Source organism: Chelonoidis abingdonii, chromosome 4, assembly GCF_003597395.2.
Source record: "Chelonoidis abingdonii isolate Lonesome George chromosome 4, CheloAbing_2.0, whole genome shotgun sequence".
Lineage (NCBI taxonomy): Eukaryota > Metazoa > Chordata > Testudines > Testudinidae > Chelonoidis > Chelonoidis abingdonii.
In genome coordinates this window covers 14,632,621-14,653,036 of record NC_133772.1, presented here as the reverse complement: position 1 = coordinate 14,653,036, position 20,416 = coordinate 14,632,621, and the positions used below count along the sequence as shown (strand labels likewise).

At 43.1% G+C, this 20,416-nt stretch overlaps 1 protein-coding gene across 3 annotated transcripts in view; it reads left to right on the top strand.

The window, feature by feature from the left end:
- The first annotated feature begins 4,377 nt into the window (after positions 1 to 4,377).
- Positions 4,378 to 20,416, top strand: part of RHEX (regulator of hemoglobinization and erythroid cell expansion) — a 30,389-nt gene continuing 14,350 nt past the window's right edge. For 2 of the 3 annotated variants that reach the window (XM_032792527.2, XM_032792526.2), the window contains exon 1: positions 4,378 to 4,613. The gene's annotated coding sequence lies outside the window, so the exon portion shown is untranslated. Of the gene's footprint in view, positions 4,614 to 16,795; positions 17,646 to 20,416 lie in introns of those variants that run through there. The other variant, XM_075064847.1, reaches the window with a different exon arrangement.

The following is a 20,416-nucleotide window of genomic DNA, read 5'->3' as shown; positions in this document are numbered from 1 at the left end:
TTTCCTGTGCTTTGTGTAACTGACGTTTCCTGTGCTTTGTGTTATCATCCTTTGTATGCTGACCTGTAAGCTGTAGCCTGGGAGGTGAGGCTCATGAAACTGAAGAATTGGCACTGCAGTCTAGCAGTCATTTACCACCTACTGCCTTCGAGCACTGAACTCAAAGCACCTTGTGTTGCAGTTTGCATGGAAGCTGCTATGCAAAGTAAAGTTGTGTTCTGCTGGGTTGTATTGCTTCCCATATGGCTTTGATTGTTCAGCAAACTTCAGTGACACCAGTGGTGTCCTGTACTCACGCTCAAGTTGTGTGTCCAGGGCTGCCCAGAGGATTCAGGGGACCTGAGACAAAATGAGGGAGCTGCGGCGCTTGTACTCACCTAGCAGCGGTCTGGGTCTTCGGTGGCATTTCGGTGGAGGGGGTCCTTCAGTCGCTCCGTGTCTTTGGCAGCACTGAAGGGCCCCCCACCACCGAAATGCCACTGAAGACCCAGACCGCCACCAGGCCAGGGCTTGCAGGGCCTGTGTCATAAACAGATAGCTAAGGGTTAATGTCTCTTTCACCTGTAAAGGGTTAACAAACAACACCTGACCAGAGGACCAATCAGGAAACAAGATACTTTCAAATCTTAAGGGAGGGAAGTTTTGGGTGTGGGTCCTTTGTTCTGTGTCAGTGTGCTCTCTAGGCTCTGAGGGTGATCACACTATCTCCAGGCTCTCTAATCTTCTGTTTCCAATTTGTAAGTACAGGTAGAAAGACAATATAGGCTTTTACATTGTTTTTCGGTATTTGCAAGTGTGTAGTTTGCTGGAAATGTTTAAATTGTATTTTTTCTGAATAAGGCTGTTTATTCATTTTTTATAAGTTAACAGACCCTGTAATATTTTCATCTTGATTACAGAGACGATTTTTATGTCTTTTCTTTCTTTTTATTAAAAGCTTTCTTTTTAAGACCTGTTTGATTTTCTTTTCTAGTTGAGGCTCAAGGGGATAGGAATCTCTGTGCCAGGATTACTGTCTCTCTCAGGAAAAGACTGGGAGGGGGAAAAAGAAGGAGGGGGGAAGGTGAATTGTCCTCTCTGTTTTGTAATTCAAGGAGTTTAAGTACAGTAATCTTCCAGGGTAACCCAGGGAGGGGAAGCCTGGGAGGAGGTAAAGAGGGGGGAAGGGAAGTGGGTTATTTCCCTTTGTTGTGAGACTCAAGGCATCTGAGTCTTGGGGTCCCCAGGGAAGGTTTTGGGGGGACCAGAGTGTACCAGGCACTGGAATTCCTGGTTGGTGGCAGCGCTACAGGATCTAAGCTGGTAATTAAGCTTAGAGGATTCATGCAGGTACCCAAATTTTGGACGCTAAGGTTCAGATTTGGGAATTATACCTTATGACAGCCTGGGGCAAATTACCCCACTTGCCCCCTACTCTGGGTGGCCCTGTGTGTGTGTAAAACTGTTAGTCAGAGAGAGGGCTCTGTGACAGTGTTTAACAGCACCAATGTGTTATGTCCCATTGGCTAGCTATGCCTGACAATTAACCCACAGAGGGGAGAGAAAGTCTTTCCTTATTCTCAAAGGCACTGATGCATTGCTGCAGGACATTAATGTACCTGTATAGTCTATTGGAGACAATCCTCTGAGCACAGCCGGGTTTGTTTGTTTCAACGTCCTCTGAAGACGAGTGGAAAGGGAGAGGGAAAATCAATGGGCAGATGAAACACGATAGGAATTAGACCCAGGGCTTGCTGTGCGCTGAGAGCTGTCGTTTGGCACGGGAAGATGAGATACTGGGGAAATCTCCACTCCCATCCTTGGCTGTGGTGGAGGGGCGCACAGTGTAGCTCAGGACAGGGGTTTGTGAAAATAGATGACTTTTCGTTAACTGCGTGCTCCCCCAATTTGGGGCCAGGTTGAGCACAGGGCTGGCCCACCAGTATAAATTAGAGTAGTTTGAGGGCTGCTGAAAGTTACACTGGCTGCCAACAGACCCAAGGGCCCCAGAATCACTAGGGTACAGGGGACGCTGCTACCTTCTCTTTTTCCCATATATGCCTCCTAACCTGGCAGCAGGGATAACACAGAGGGTGGCACAACAGCCTCCCCGGTGGCACTCTCCCACCAAGGGCTTCTCTGTGCAAGGGTGATCTTCCCAGCCAAGTAAGCAGGCATTAGGGGCACTTTGCTACAGTGGAGTGGCACCAAGCAGCCCTGAAACAAGGAAGAACACCCTCCCTAAAGCACAGTTTATGCTTCAGGAGGCTGAGGTGTGGAAGAGCTGGAGTCAGGTTCCTGGCGTGGGAAGGAGGGGTAGTCAAGTGTGTGGTTCAGTAACAGCACTATGTCTTAGCCTGGGAACGCCAGGCAGAGCAGAGTGGGAATGGCACACTGGATTGCCCTGGTGGGAACAGAAAAAGAATTTCAGTTATTACACCCGATCTGACTGTCCTGGAGAAAGGGACCATGGCACTGTATTGAACTTGTCTATACTGAATCCTGACTTTATTCTGTGATACATCGACTTGGGTTCTTTATTCAATTGCAAGCAAGACAGTGAGGTCTAATGGTAGCAGCAGGGGACTGGTTAGAGCAAGGAACAGTTAGGATACCTGGGTTCTTAGGTAATAAATCATCTCATATGTGAATTTGTTTCCAGCTAGTAGCCAACTCTAATAGCCTGTAACTTGCTCACCGCTAACAGGTCCTTTTTTAGCTTCCAGTTGAAGAGCCTTTGCTTTTGGTGCTGAAGGTCCCAGTTCTCACTGGTGACCACATCTCACTGTATCTGCAACTTTTCAATTCCCCATTATATTCAGGCTTCTCATCCTCACCCCTGTGTCACTACATGGCTCTCCCCTTGCCTGCATCTCAGACCTCTACCCCTTCTCACTGCTCTTGTCCCTTCTCTCATGTGCTCCCTTGTGCGGTCTCCCAGGAAGTGGGAATTTGTGCCAAGCCTGTGATGTGCCCTGGGAAGAGGTATAAATTTATAGATTCATAGAGTTCAGGGCCCAAAGGCGCCATTGGGATCATCATGCCTCACATACACACACAAATCTGTAACACAGCCCACTGGACTTCCTTGAATTAAGCTGATAGTTGGAGAAAAACAGTCTGCAGAGGAGAACGTAGAAGCTTTTGGCTCCTGTTGCTTTTCTTCTCTTTTGGTGTTGATTAATATGTATTTGTCTAGATGCTTTTGCTGTCTGATCACCAGCTGGGGACAGGGAGAAATTCTGCTCCCACACTATTTATTGCATTGCAACATGCAATATATTATGAGGATTTACAGCTCTCTTTGCTGTATCTGGCTATGCTCGCTGGTGAGCACGGGATAGCGGACTATCAGTGGTCTAGTTTGACCAGGCCTAGGTGCTTCTCCAGAGGCCATGGAAAGTAAAGAACCGTTGTGACTCATTCTTTACTGGTAATTGTGAAACTCAGTAGGGTGACATATCAACATTAGGAAAATTTTCCACTGGAGTCTGATGGCACACCAGGGATTGAACCAGAGCTAAAGGCATGAGCTGCTACCATTCGAACGTAGCTAGGGACTGTAACAACTCATGTTCTCCGTGTCTCAGCACAGAGTAGACGTGTAAATGTAAAAGTGAAAATGGATGTTGGCCTAAACCCTGATTCGAACTCTGAGCCTGTGTCTGTACTCTGTACACTCCTTATAGTGGCGTGTAGCATATATACACTGCATGCCTCCTAGCATGGGAATAAATAGCAGGTGGTGAGGCACTGCTCAGGTGAGTGGAGTAAACACACATCTGTACCCTTTTGGTACATGGCTCTCTACACACCCAAGCAGTGCCTCCCATGTCTACACACTATTTTTATCAGGATCAGGTCTCGCTGCCTTCCCGCTGCCTGAGCCTTTCCCTGCCACAGTGAAGGATTCCAGCTGCTTCAGAGCCTTTCACCATTGCCTCCCCCCTGCCAGAGCCTTTCACTGACTTGTGTAGCTACACACCTCAATGTGAACACAACCCGCTTTTGACTGTGGCATGTAGCTACACATGCTGCCACCCAATGGTGTGCTGTGTGAATTTCACAGCTATCTTTGTAATGCAGCCGAACCAAAACCGGATCTAGACACCTCAATATTTTGGTCGTATTTGCAATCTGGGTCCACATTGCATGGTTTGTGCCTGTCTCCAGGAGATAACAAGCCCACTCCTAATTAGTAGTTTATATTACAAAAGCTTATAAGAAGCCCAATCAAGCATCAGGGTCCCACTGTGCTAGGTTGTTGTGCAGACAAGTGACGAAAAAGACAGCCTGTGTCCTAGAAAGCTCTCAACATACATGTCAGACAGGATGCGACAGGTGGACGAAAGAGCATTCTTTCCAGCTGCTGCTTCATTCAGGGGTATTGCAGACAGAGCCCCTTCTCATTGCCGCTTTGAAATTGTAGTTTCAGCTTGTGCTTCTGCCTCACTGGAGCCTGAATGCAGAGGAAGCGTGAAGGCTCTGCAGGAAAAGGAGGCATGAGAAAGAGCTGTGGAGATAACAAACAGCCTGAGTGAGAGTCTTCTGCACGAATATGGTTTGCACAACCTTTCCAATGTCAAAGGATTCTCCTGCAATGCTGCAGCTGCTACTGCTGGCTCCGGAATCAGGTAAACATGATGGCGATCCTGCATTCTTTACACAGACAAAAATACCCAATTCTCTGTGGAGATGTCATCCACGCCAGTGGGTGTAAGCTGCTACCATTCTGATGTGGTAGCATCTTCCTTTGCACTTTGCATGGGTGCTGGTGTAAATGACCGTGGTGTAAAAGACACAGAGCAATGGGAGTTCTGTGCCTGTCAGAACTGCTGGATTAGACTCACTGAGTAAATGATGCAACGGAAACTGCGAGAAGGAAACATATTTTCAGTGTTTTACAGTCTCTAAACTGATTTCAAAAGTTAATATCCAATTAGCATAGATAAACTGTATGAAAATTTACAGTGTTCATTTTAAAATACCAGTCAGTGTAATTAAAGCCTGTTCTTTGAGAATAAGCAGCTTTGCAGGAGGAACAATTGTGTGCTGCCCTGCTGGAATTGATGAACTCTTCCAAAACAACTGATGCTTGTTTAGCACAGAATAGCCATCTCATTAAGCCGCAGTGAGTGTTTTATAAAAACGGTAATGATCAAATAAGCCTCCACATGTGATTGAAGTGGGTTTTTTTTTCTTGATGCCAAGATCATTCCAATTAAATTATTAAAGCAGTTTATTATTATCCTTTATCTGGTTTATAGGGTTTTTTCCAGATCCTATATTATAGCACTGCAATAGCTGGTGAGGAATGCCACAAAGCTGGGTACATTTCTCCAGGACCCAGGAGGGTGGAGGTATTTAGGGATAGCTTATTTTTTAAATGTATCTAAAGGCTTGTACCTTTGACATTTTGCTTGTCGATTTTTGGTCTATTTTTGTTTGTCCGTCTTGGCTAATTAGACGGTAAGCTCCTTGGGGAAGAGACTGGCTTGTGTTCTGTTCATGTGCAGTGCCTAGCAAAATGGGGCCTTTATGCTGATTGGGCCCTGTATACACTATCATAATAGTACATATTTACATAGTTAGTCTCCTCTTCTTATTGTCTCCTTTTAGACATGCAAATTTCCTACATTAGAATTAATGTAAGTGAGTTGCATTCTGTTCAGATCCCCCCAGTAAACATGGCAGAATTTACTTCATAGGTTTGTTCTACACTACCTGTATCTGAGATGTAAAGTACAGTGAGCTCCACAGATGAAAAACCTTGAAGAAGTGCAAAATATTATGATAAATATAGTTGTTTTCAGCACACGCAGGACCACATTTCCAAGACATGACCGCTATTTCTGCACGTGCAGATTTGTGATTGCAAATGTTTGTATCCTGTCACTTTTGCACAAAAATGATTAAGTCCCATGGGCACTTGAAGATCAAGTTCAAATGGATTTTGTGCACATAAGTTCAGTCATTTGCATTTACAAATTCACAAAAGTCATTATATGCACAAATTTATATGCGGAGTAATGGAACCTAGATTGAGGCATGTTGGAAATTTGACTTATAATCTGCAAGTTTCCCCCACCAGGCACTGATATTCAAAAAAGGTCCAACACATCAGATCTAACACAGCTGAACAACATTATTTCAGTAAATGCCAGAGCAGTTGAAAAATCAGTGTGGCCAAAACATGATAGCCACAGCCATCAATGTTGAAGCATAAATTTATAAACTGAAAATCCTATAATGTTGGTATAAAACTAGAATGAGATCTAGTCCGATGGGATCTGATTCTGATCTCATTCTAGGTTTATACCAACATAACCCTGATTTCCACTGAGTTACTCCTGATTTACACCTGTGGAAGTGAGAGTAGATTCGGGGGATTTAATTCAAATTTTATTCAGGTTGCACTTTGGTTTCTATTGCAAGCCTGATTTTGATGACTCTCTAAAATGCAAAACAACACAAAACCCTTCATATCAGTCTCAAAATTTATGGGTTAAATTTGGTGCTAAGGTAGAATTTTTCCTGCAAAATTTAGAGTGAACCAAACAAGAGAATCTTGGATTATGACATCCTGAAATTAAAGCTGTTAAACACAGTTATAAAATTCTTCTAATTTTTGTTTTGCCACTTTGTAGCTAAGAAACAGAAAGGGGGTGGGGGGAGGTGAGAGAGAGAACTTACTTTACCGTATTCCTCTTCATTGAGAAGTGCAGCTTTAATTCTGCATTTCCTGGCCTGTTAACATTTGAAGGTTTTATTTAACTCTTAAACTCTAGAACGCTCTTGAACTCCTGTTAAGTGCCAACAAATGCAACTTCACCTTAACTTTTAGGCAGGAATTTTATTATCTTCAGCTTTTCAGGCAGAACTGCTATTATTCCAGTCTCCACATTTCAATGCTTTGGTCTGGATATATAGGGCTTTGATTCAGCAAAATACATAAGCACATGCTTAACTTTAAGCATGTGCCTGAATCCCATTGACTTCAATGGGAATTAAGGGTGGGATTTTCCAAAAGATCCTGAAAGATATTTAGGTGCCTAGCTCTCATTGAAGTAAGTGAGAATTAGGACCCTAAACACTTTTGAGGATCTGGGCCTTTGTGATTTAAGAGCACAAGCTACAAAATCCAACCCCAAGTGCTTAAATGCTTTGCCGAATAGGGATGAACGTAAGTGTGTACTTAGAGTTGAGGGCTTTGTTGAACTGGGACCTAAATGCATTGCTGAATCAGACCACAGATGCTCGTTGTTGGCCAGTGAACCCTTAAGAAATCTGGCCTGAATAATTCTGAATCCAAAATGCTCTGATGACTTTATCACACCGTTCATAATTAATTGACATGGACATAGTTGTCTCATTTATATTTTTGTTGATCATTTATCAGTAGGGTAAAAACAAAAGATAATGTAAGATTGGTCAGCATGTGACACAAATGATTGGGAGACCCATTGTGGGTTGCTGAGCTTTCAGAGGCAGCAAGGGAATGAACAAACAAAATATAAAATGAATCCAAATAATCCATCACTGTGTTCATTTATACGCCAACCACAGGAAAATTTTAGTTACTTACGGTGCCTTTCAGTATAAAAATACAATACTGGGAATTAAGTAATCTTATCAGGGAGAGCTATTGGCTACCCTGATTTATTGATTGATTCAATTGTTTTTCAAAAATAATGGATTCACTGAATAGTGTTGAACCAACAATGCAAATGGTTAGCTACTGCAATTTTAGCTGAAAAACTTATTTGATTATAACCAGCATTGTTTGGTGAATCTGATGAATAATATTCAAAAAGCTCTAGAGTTCTAGCAACAGCATAGGGTGTTAAATCTTTGCTGAGCAGCAGGGTTGGATCACAGAATACTGGGTGATAATTACTGTGTTTGCAGGTTAGGGAAGTGTGGGTCAGGAAGCCCCCTCCCATACTTATGACTCAAACAATTTGAAACTAGTGTGTAGCATCAATAGTATTTATGAGGATTAAGTAACTAATGTTTCTAAAAGTGCTTTGAGATCCTTTGATGAAACAGAGTGAGGACTTCAGGAGCTGGCATGGATCATTGGAGCAGGAGGTGTTGATGACCTCGGCTGTTTAAGCTTGTTTCCTTACAGATTTTTTTAAAATTATGGAGTGAAATCCTGGTCCCACTGAACTCATATTAGAGCTTCACCATTGACTTCAATGTGGCCAGCCCTGTTTTTTAATTGAAGTCATGAGTTAAATGTCTTGCACACTAGTTTAGCAGTGAAGTGGAACAAATCTATACTGAGAATATATTTTTGTCTATGTAGGTGTAATAGGGTGGGTTGATGTGTTTCAAATTTCAAAATTTTGATGAATCCTAATACATATTTTCAACTGTCACTCGTTCTCTAAAATATATAGCATAAACAGATACTGTATGCGCCTTATTGTGAATATATCGCAGTTATCAGAGGGATGATCCTTGAAAAAACTATATTTGATATGTTACCACTATACATCAGTGGATGAAATCTGTAGCCTGTGCTATGCAGAAGGTCAGACTAAATATTCATAATGGTCCCTGCTGGATTTATAATCTATGGCCCCAATCCTGTGAACATTTATGCATGTACTTATCTTTACTAATGTGAATAGTCCCATTAAAGATAATGGGATGCTCATCATAGTATGTTAAACATATGTACAAATATTTGCAAAACTGGCACTTATGAATCTGTGTTGCTATTAAGGTATGCAAAGTAGTTAGGTGCCCAAATCATGTTGAATTTCAGTGGGATTTGGGTGCCTAACTGGTTTGAAAATCCCAGCCGATCTAAATAATACACAAGTTATATATTTATAGTAATATATTAACCTGAAGTAAACCATATATATGAATATATTTTAGTTTATTCCATTTTATATAAACAATGCCTTGTGTGTCGATTTAAATGATGTATTATACAGATGAAATACACATGTAATTGACATCGGGTCTGTGTATTTTACTTGATTCATTTTCAGTAATCTTTTTTCTTGATAAAAATGTCGGTGCTCTTTCTTTGAGTGAGTATCCTATAGTTTAAGATCTTGCAACATTGCCACCATTAACCCTGTCTCTGAGAGTTTTCACGTACTGACTGATTCAAATTGTGTCTGGCTGGGGAATTTGCTGAAGAGGCTTTTTTCTTTACTTTTCAATATAATTTTAATTTGCTAAACTGCTTACAAATCATGAAGCATTAGGAAGACTGGAGACTTTGTGGCTGCAGAGCCTTTTCAAAAAAATCTGTTCTTCATTAATGTAGGGACTGCAGTTAATTTTTCACTAATGGAGGCACCAGTTGTAGCTCCATTGTGTTCCGATTTCCAATTGAAGGACTAAAACTCCTTCTGTTAAATAATTTAAATACTGTTATTTTCGCAGCAAGTTGAGGTCAAGTCCTCTTCAGAGGCTAGTTGAATTTTCCAAGTAATTTTCTTGATTAATTACTCACTTATTTTTATATATAAAATTTGTAAAAATTCCCAAATTTAGCATTGATATCCAAATGCCTCTTTTGTCTTGAAAGATCTCAATTAATAAAAGTCATACACTGTTGAAATTTGGCATGGTAATTAAGGCTACATTGACTGCAGTGGTCATTTTTTACCCAGACAAATCAGTTTTCATAAATTTAAAGTGTAGCTTCTTTTGGAAATGTGACTGTGCAATAGAAGACATCTTTGTACTCCAGCATTCTGCTTCCCACGAGTGTATTCAGTCATATCGGCTGATTTTAGCACAACAAAAATAAGAGCCAGATCCTCTGCTGGTGTTAACAGGCTCAAATAGAGCTAGCCCAATTACCTCGGGGCGTAGGGGTAGAAAATCTATAGTCCAGCTCTAAAACTCTTTAGATTGTGGCTGCTGTTTGCATTAAGGGAGTATTATGTTACTTTATCATATTATTCTGAAGATGGTGCTAAAAGACTGCAATCTGTTTAAACATTTCCTGGGGGGGGGGGGGGGGGGGAATCTGGCCCTAAGTTTTTATGAGTGTAAGGCCTGAAATCAGTGGGACTCTTTCCATCTAACAGGTTTTCATTGTGCCCTTTTTCTCCTGTTTGCTCTGCAGAACCAACGCAGCTCCAGGACAATGAGCTATGAGTTCAGTTCCATCTTGCTCACCATCATCAAGTCTGTTCACTAACAGACCGTCTGCATCAGGGATTTGTCCTGGTTACAGCCCTGGGTGTAGGCAGGCAAAGCTGGTGTAAATTGCAATTTGCGTTGATGAAGCAGATCCCGTTTTCAAGCAGAGGAAAGCTGCATGAGTACAAATCATGGGTTGTAGTGTCTTACTCTGCCTACACTAGCAGTTTGCACTTGGCGCAGCTACACAAGTGGCTAGACTCCCCAGTTCAGACATAGCCTAAATTCCAGTCCGTTACACATGTACAAGAACAGTGAACAGGCTCATGTACCTGTCCGGGAGGGTTGCATTTGGGCAGCAGAATGTTGATTTCTGGTGATGTGTGAAATGGAAAGAGCCCAGCTTAACTCTCTCAGACTGAAAGTCTGCAGGGGCTGACAGTTCAGAAAGCAAGTCTTTTTTTCGCTTACTGAGCACATTTCATAGAGAACATATGATACCTTTTACTGTCACATTCCAGAGCAGAATCAAACTTCAAGTAGTAGTGCATAGTTTCAAAAGGCATCCAGCAAATAGCTCCAATGCATCCAACAAATATTTCCTTATAAAATGAGACCACTGTGTAGTTAGCAAACACCTAGTATTAACAGCAAGAAAAAGTATTGAGCTTGTGAGTTTGAATGGATTAGGCAGATTTTCAAAAGAGTTTGAAGTCAGATTTTCAAGTGCTTAGCACTCACAACCGGGGCTGGATTTCCAAAAGACCTCAGCACCCAAAATGTTGAGTTGTTTTGAAAATCTGGCTCTTAGTTAGGTACCTAAAAAAGTGCTGAGCTCATATGAAAATCTAGTCCATTGTCCGTTACATGCATATTTCTGAGAACGACAGCCAGAGCTCTATATAATGGTAGTATGCGTTTTCTTTTCTTTTTTTTTTTTCTAGTATGTGTAAGTTTGTTCCCTGGACAACGTGATTTAAACAACCAATTTATTGGTTGGAATGGTAGGAGCTTTCCATTCTGAAGCTAAGGCCGCTCCAAGCAAACTCTAGACTCAAAGGGCCAGATTCTGATATTAGTTACTCCTGCACAAATCTGGAGTAATTCTATTGACTTCAGTGATTTCTCTAAATTTACACCATATACTAGAGAGTGGAATCTGGTCCCAAACAGCTTGTTTTAAATAATTACAGAGCATGTTTGTAATGTGGCTCTTGTGTCGTTTTTGGAAGAAACAATATTTTGTGTAATAATTACCAAGCTACTTGGCTACAGAACCCATTTGAATCACTGATCTTGTTCTTAAGATGACACACAAGCATTGTAATCAACTTGCTTAACCTGTTAAGGAACCTTGTGGCCTTGCTGAATCCAGCTGCTGAAATGAAGATGAATTTGGGTCAGAGACAGGGAGATAAAGAAAACACCATCCTTCGTCTGGAAATCTGCATGTTGAAACGATTAGACAGGATGGGGAGCGTTGACTCAGAACATACTTGCTTTCCAGGGCTTATACCCAGTTATTCCCATGCTTTATATGGAATGGGGGGAGGCCTCTAAGGATCAGCTTTGTTTATCTGCTTGACTTAAAATAAAAATGTCTTAGAGTCCTGCTTGAGGATCAGCATTTGTTAAAAAGAGAGTCCTTGCCCCCAGAGAGCTTGCAATCTAGTCTCTTATCACACCAGAGGTGAATAGGGTTCCAAAAAGATGGCGGGGCAGGTAATTAGCCCTGTGACTTGAACTCAGATCCCACACTAGTGCCAGGCCAGCAAATCTTTGCTGTCATTAAGTAACTTTCTGGGTATTTAAGGATATTAATTAACGTTATTTGCAGAGAAGTACATTATTTTTTGAACAAAGATTGAACAGCATGGTGGCAAAAATTCAGTTGTTTTGAATATTCATTAATTAAATAGAGGGATTGAACATCTATGATACCCTAATTAGCTGTAATTAGTGCAGACAAAACTAGTCTTTGAGCAGCTGTAGTTTCCTTCCTTATATACAGGCAAAGGATGGTTCCGATACTATCATGATGAGCACGATATAGCTTGACTAGATGCGAAGAGAAGTTAACAGATAAGAGCAGAAGTCAGGATGTCTGGGTTCTTTCCAGTCTCCATACATTTTCCAAATGACTCAGAGTCTGATCTTGCCACATGCTGCATCCCCTCACAAGCTGCTGAGCAGGTATAGGAGCTGAGCTACCCTCAGGGTATGGCCCTTCACCTCTCTGTGCCTCTGTTTCTCCATCTGTAAAATGGGTATAATACTACTGCCTCCATCTCACAGGGCGATGTGGGACTCACTGAATGTTTTAAACTGCTATGAGAACCTGCAGCGGAGGGCTACAGAAATGCTAAGGATGATTCTTAACTTTGTTATTTAAATGCCAACAGGTTTCTGTCAGTTGACAGGAGCTGAGTGGAGAAGTGAGACTATCAGTCACACTGTGGTGTCGCTATGACCCTGAGCACTACGCTGCGGGGAAGCTGTGGTGCAGACATGAAGTAATACAATGTCTCAACCTCATGGGCTGTCAGGGGAATAACAGCAATGAGCACCAGGGCTGAGCAGCCATTCGAGAAAGCAGGGAAAATAGAATATTCCCTGTCATGATGACGGGACACCTATAGAATGCCACAGAGTTTTATGGGTGTAGGGGCAGTGTCGCAATATTAAATGTCATGATAAACATCTCCATGTTAAAAGATTGTTCATCTGATAGCTAAATAATGGCTATACCTTCACTCCAGCCTACTACAGGACAAAGAGCTCATCTGCCTGTCTGTTTAGGTTCTCATATCGTCTCATCACCATAGTCTCTTCCATGCTACTTCTGCCCATCAGGAGTAAACATTTTACCCTGCATCTTCAGCCTGGTTCTTATTGCATTAAGGACTAGGCTGCATTAAGGACTACCTTAACAAGGTTCTGCCAATGTAAAGGGGCTTTAAAAGCTCAGTTCTGTCCCTGGTGGCATTATTCACAGTGTATGTCTATCCTGCAATCATGAAGTATGATTGCAGCTTGCCCAAGCTACCTTTAATCTTGATAGCTTGTCTCTCCCTCTTACCAACAGAAGTTGGTGCAATAAAAGATATTACCTTGCCCACCTTGTCCCTGGGTAATTACTCAGTGGCTAGCCTGCTCTGAAGCCCATGACTGTAGTACAAATAAACCCACGAATGCTTTATCTGGCGTGCGGTGCCACTAGTTACAGCGCTGCAAAGCGCCAGTGTAAACAATGCCCCAGCAGGATAGACATACACTGTGAATAATGCCACCAGGGACAGAACTGAGCTTTTAAAGCCCCTTTACATTGGCAAAACCTTGTGATTTTAGCTGAGTGCATTGGTGTCTCTAGAGCCTGGGCAGACTGAGGTGTGTGGGCCTTATTTTTACCTCTTTTCCTCTCTGGGAGATGCTCCTGAGTCATCCCAGCTTGTCTAGATGTGCAACATCCAACATCAACAGCAAGTACGAAGCTGCTTCAGACCCTGCCAGTATTTTGGGACACGAGTCAGTGGTTTCAGAACTGTAAGCTGAGTCTGATTGACACAAATGGGATCCACTCACCTCGATGAGCTCCCAAATTCACCCCTGTTGTTTTGTACATGAAAGGCCTAGCCAGTAAATATAGGATCGGATTGACTCCCTGACCTTGCTCCTTGTATTTACATGAGTGCAAGCAGGTGCCAGACATCATAAGCGCCAACTCCATGGGTGCTCCGGGGCTGGAGCACCCACAGGGAAAAATTGATGGGTGCTGAATACCCACCAGCAGCCCTCCTATCAGCACCTCCATCGTCCTCCAGCGCCTCCTGCCCACCAGTGGGCCCTGCTGATCAACGCTTCACCCTCTATCCTCATGCTCCCACCTGCTGCAATCAGCTATTTCGCGGCGTGCAGGAGGCTGGAGGTGGTGGGGGAAGGAGTGAGTACACAGTGCACTTGCGGGAGAGGGTGCAACGGGCGGGAAGAGGCAGGGCGAGGGTGGGAAGAGGTAGGGCGGGCATGGGTGTGGCCTTGAGGGAAGGAGTGGAGTGGGGGCAGGGCCTGGGGCAGAGCCGGCGGTCAAGCATCCCCCAGCACAATGGAAAGTTGGTGCCTGTGAGAGGCACTGCCATTCTGATCTAGTAGCAAGTAGCACCTGCTCTGTGCAAGTGTAAATGACAACACAAGGAGCCAGGCAGAGGCGGGGGAATCAAACCCAGAGTGTCTTATATTTTAATAATATTCTATGTTTATATAGGGCCTTTCATTCTGAAGGCTCTCAGAGCACTTGTAGGGCATGAGCAAAATTCCGTGATGCTGACACAACTCCCCTAATGTTAATGGGGTTGCACCAGTGTAGCTGAGAGCAGAACAGGGTCCTATATTCTCAAAACTAACTTCCCCCATTGCCAAGGTGCAGCCATGTCCGGTGTGAAACACTGCAGCTGTTTAACAGCACACAGCAACACTATCGCCTGTTTAGTACATGGAGGGAGAAGGAATACTATATGCAGTGGAAACTGCCCTGTGAATTTAGCTTGGCAAACTGTTCCCAAACTGGAATTTAACTTGTGGATTATTTTGAATGAATTTGTAGGCCGAAGGATAGCTCTACAGGTTGGACAAGTTAGTGAATGTTTTTCACCAGAGGTATTGCAAATTCTCACAGGCATTCTGGGTCTCTCTCATATTTATAAAACGCTGTAGTGTCACCCAAGTCCTTTGCTTTTGGATGAAGGCTTGAGAGTTTTCTCTGACTCAATTTAGAGCCTTGGCAGAGTGAACGGGAGATTTGCCTGAATAAGAACTAAGGAAAGATGACGTGTTAAGGCCTCGAAATATGGCCTGTTATATTTTGAATACAAACAATTTAAAAGTCCCCATCTCCAAAAACACCTAAGCATTTAATTTTTTTGTAAATATGGACTAATGTAATTTATAGACACATTTTCTGTCTCTCTCTCACACACACATACACACACACATAAACCTCTGCCACACAACATTCCACCTTCCACTCTGTGGAGCCCCAGCTACACAAAGCTGCTGGGAAGAGGTCATCACTGTTGAAATTAACCCTCTTGCTTTGCATCTTCTCAGCTCTGTTACATTTGCTATGACCATTTCCATATCCATAGACGTTCTGGTTCTGATCCTGTGTTCTGGTACAGCTGTGGAGGAAGAAAAGGGATGAAGGTAAGTTACTTGCTCTGCCTGTCACAATGGGTTTCAAAATGACCAGCCACAGAGATCCGTTGACTTTGCAGTCTTTCTACCCTGCACCTCTCCAATTTGGGGGCAAGACCTAACTGCACAAGCAGAACCTCCATAATTCCACAAGCAAAGAGGTGTTTGAACACACAGATGAGCACTTGGGAGATACAGGGAGTTTGCTCATCCAAACCAGTGCACACACAAGATTTGGCTGGCACAGTTTAGGGACCCTTTGGAAATTTGTCCCAGTGAGTAATCCAGCTTCCATCTTGTGATTCACGCCTTCAGACTGGGTTTATTTTTCACTGCGACCTATTATGTGAGCTAAGGGTCATGGGACTTTGGCTAGGCTAAGACGGGGTCCTTTATTTTCTTTTCTTTGATTCCAAATAGCGCCCCTAGTGGTTACAGGAGACATCCCTGCAGTCACTGCGTTTCAAGCACCAAAAGTCCCGTCCCACATCCTTTCTCTTACTGAAGGAGTGACATATGTAGAACCTCAAAGAAGGACTCAGTAGTCCATTACAGTCCATTGACATTTACCATTCCAACAGCACCAAGCTGTCCCTCTTTGTCCAGTGTCACTCTTGATGGCGATATGTCTTGGTACTGTCCCAAAGCTGCCTAGAAATCAATCAGATGCACCAGATTCACCCAATGTAACACGCCCTCCTGTTCCAATAGTGCACTTGCTCTCATTTGGCCAGATCCCATAATGGTGTAAACAGGTGCAGTTCCACTCAGGTATCCAAATGAAAATCCACAATTAAGGTTCCTGACAAGGGTAAATAGCTGGCTATAGAAAAATAATTAAATTGTTTCTCCAACACTCCTCCCCCCCAACACACTCACTTCATTTTATTCTTAATTATCAAGGCACCAAGGAATAACTCACCTGGAACATATTCAACGTGAGAAAATATGCCCTGCTGCACCCAGGATAGAGGATGCCACATATATGCCACAAATATGAATCATTCCAATGCCCATGAACATCACCCATTGTGTACAGCCCTCATCCAACCAAGAGCAACACCCACCTAGTAGGGAATGATGATCTTGGAGTAAAACTACAGGAATGGGAGTTAGGAGAGCCAAGGTGTACTCGCAGCTCAGTCACGGACACACTGTGACTGTGGGCGAGACACTTCACCCCCTCTGTGCCTCGGTTTCCCTACCTCACAGAGGAGCCAAGCTCGACAATGTTTGTGAAGTGTCTTAAGATCCTCACACTGGTGATGGCAAAGTATGATTAGTGATTGTGTTTCGATGACATACAGTAAATACCAGGAACAGAGAATATCTGAGAACTATGGTACTCAGCTATCGTAGCGATGAACGCTCTATAGGAATTACAAAGACTACAATGGCATTATCACTGTTAACTTGTAGCAGGTTCAGATTGATCCTTTGTGGCACCTAACTTTGCTGTTGTGTAAATATTTATTTCCAGCTGCTTCTCTGGGTTGGCTGTGGGCCAAAACTCAGCTGGTGTAAATCAGCATCACACCATTTAAAGTGCTGATTTACACTGGCTGAGTTTTGGCCCTTTTCGACAGAGCCTTAGCAATTCAGGGTTTGCCCTGGCACATGTCAAGATGCCAGCTGTAAGGGAAAGCCTAGAAGGAATCACAACCACACCTACAGGGAATGTAATTTACCTTGTGTTTCTTCTTGTGTTGAAACTTAGGAAAAATAGGAATATCTGTGTTTGGATAGTTATTTTTTCCTTTCACCCATTGACTCTATTAAACATTTTTAAATGCTCTGATGTAGCTTCTTGGAATAAAAGCTTATTTGTGTTGTTTCTGAAGTGTGCTAATGTGCAGTCTGGTACAATTTTCTATTGTTGTGAACACTTTGTCATTCTGAGACCTGGTAGGCCAGATCCTTAGCTGGCGTGAATTGATATGATTCTGTTGACTTCAAAGAAGCTGCACTGATTGACACTGGATGAGGATCTGGTCCTTTTAGTGAATTTGCTGGGGAGAGGTCCCAGATCAACAGCAGCCCTGGAGAGCGAAATCCTCTCCCTCTCCACCAAACAGGTGCAGGGTGGGCAATCTTCCCCATATTACCCTGCCAAGATGCCTCAATCCTGCCTTGCAAACACCTTCTCTAGGGCCCAGCCAGTCTTTGGCTTCCCTGCTGAGACTGCCAGTAAAGGTGCCAGCTATGGTGGTGACTATTTAATGTATCCACTCAGCTGGAAGGAGGACTCTAACTCTGCTCTAATAGCCCCTCACAGGCCCCAGGGGATCAGTGCTGGCTTGGACTGGAGCCTGACTGGATGCAGTTTGAAAGAAGAGCTCTACTATTAGATTCTGTGATGGGTAAGGGGCTGAGATTTGGGAGTGATGGTGCACGAATGCTGCCATGCTACTCATAAAGGCACACGTGACCACAGAGCCCCTGATTCTTCACCCTTATTTACAACAAGTAGCACTTATTCACATGAGTAAACCTGCCAGTAGGACCATTTGTGGAGTGAAATACTATGGCCTGGTCTAGGTCTACAGATGGAGTCAAAATATTTCTGCTGCATCAGAGAACAGTGTGGTCCAGTGATTAGGTCAATGGACCAAGGCTCTGGACATCTGAGTTATGTGTTTAACTCTCTCATAGAAAGCTTTAAACATCTCAGAGGTGGGTTCTATTCCCAACACTTCCACTGACCCTGCTGTGTGAGTGTGGATGGTAGGGTGACCAGATGCCCTGATTTTATAGGGACAGTCCCGATTTTGGTTTTTTTTCTTCTATAGGCTCCTATTACCCTCCACCCCCACCCCAATTTTTCACATTTGCTGTCTGGTCACCCTAGTGGATGAATCACTTCCCCACTCTGTGCGCGTTTCCCCTTTCATCTGTTTGGTGTATGCACCTCTTAAGCTCTTTCAGGTTGCAGCGCATAATAGGACTCCAATCTTTACTGAGGCCCCTGGGAGCTACTGGAATACATCTAATAATAAATAACAGGCTGATTTACACTAGCTGAACATCTCTGTGTGTAGGAATACAGCTGGCAGATTTCTACCCATAAAACGGTCATTTATTTCCCAGAGCAAGAAAGATGGACTCACAGCATAGGCTTGAAATCAACAAGAGATGTCGATCCATTGCATTTAACTGTACAGTTACCACTCCACCAACCCCAAATCAAATTGCCTGCAGCTCTTCTCTGCAAGCTTCAGAAGATGGCAATGAGACAAGGAAAAGCAGGGGGTGCAGGGTCTGGCAAGGGCTGTTTATTTTATTAGGCAACGTGTATAAAGCCAGCAGCCTTGTGGAGATGTCTGATCAGCAGCCACTTCCTGTTACCGTTACACTGTTACAGTATTTTTTAATCAGTGGTCTGATCTTCAGCTGCATGAATTCCCCTCTCACACCTCCAGGGGAAAGGGATTGCTTCACAGGGCCAATAGAGGGACTGAAGCACAAGCCAGCACAATTTATGTAAGTGGATTTAAAGCTGACACCCTTGGATTCTGCCACTTCATTGTCTACAGGACAAGTATACTGAAAGGCAATGGGGAACTGGTCTTTGATTCTAATTTGGGGAGTTCAGGACTCATCAGTCCTTGGCCTTTTTAGCTAGCCATTTACTGCAGTGGTTTTGTGATATGACCTGGCTGACAGTCACAAAACTCATTTCATATTGCCACTAAACAGTCAGCAACTGGCAACAGCTTTTGGCCACTATGCCCTAGAGCTGGTTGAAAAGTTTAAACTGAATTTTTTCTTAGGAAAATGTGGCTTTGATAAAAATTCTCTGTGGGAAAATATCAATTATTGATTCTATTTTTTAATTTTCTGTCCAGAAAAATCTGAATGAAAATGTTCATTTTGAATTGATATCGAGTCCAAATGTTGACTCAGTGTTTTTGTTTTGAATCAACTGTGCAAGACAAAAAAAAAATTAGATTTGAAAGTCAGAAGGTTTTGTTCATTCAAAAATATCAAAATGTTTCTGGAATGAATTTGTTTGAATTTTTCATTTTGTGAAATGTTTGAAATTTGGATGTTTTTCCTATCCTCATTTGGGATGAAAATCAATGCTGGACTATCAGAAATTCCTGTAGGATGGAAAACCTGTTTTCCTACCAGTTCTACTACCAGCCCTGGGCTGGATTTGAACCCCTTATCTGCCCAATCTAGAGATCTGGCTAGGTTATCAGACAGGAGAGAGGGGCTGGTCTTGTGGTTAAGACACCAGACTGGGATTTAGGAGATTGGGAGCCCATCCATGGCTCTGCCACTGACTCCGGGTGAGACAGTAGACAAATAATTTAATTTCACTCTGGGGCTCGGTTCCCCATTTGCAAAATAATCCTTCCTTTCTCCCCCTTTGTCTGTCTTGTCTATTTATACTGCAAGTTTTTCAGAGCAGGGACTGTTCCTTAATATGTGTATTTACAGCACTTTAACACAATGAGACCCTGATCTTAGTTGGGGCCTTTAGGAGATCCTGGAATATGAATAGTAATAATTAATGCTCTTCATTATAGCATCTGACGTGGAAATGGAGTATGGGACTTTCCACTGCTAATCTTCTGCCAGCCCCTAATTTTGGTTTGAATTCAGCATCTATAAATGCTGCAGATAAGTGCATAGTGAGGTTTATTTAATCATATGGAGACTTTCAAATTAAGCAGATTCACTGTCACTGACCTTACCCCCTGCCTTCCATCCATTCCACAGAGGTAAACCTGTTCCTTTATGCTGCTGCTGAAATTCCTCTCGCCCACCCTGTGCTCTCTGCCCCTTTTCTCTTCCCTGACATCTCTCATCTTGTCTGCCACCCTCTTCCAGCCACCTGTCCCAGTAAGACAGGGACCTACGCAGTATTGGAAAGAAGGTGACTCAGCCCACATGAGTGGGCAGCCTCGGCTGAGCAGACTCTGGGTCATTTGACAATTGTGACAAAGCCAGCAGGGAGCAGGCAAATGAGGGAAAAGGCCAGGCGGGGAAGCCAGACAAACTGAGCCAGTAGCAGGGATGGTCTCAACTCTAAACTAGAGCACATATATAAATAAAATAAATACCAAAGGACGTGTTTCATCCCCACGTAACTCAGAGCCCCCTCCTGCAGCTAGGTCCAGTGTTT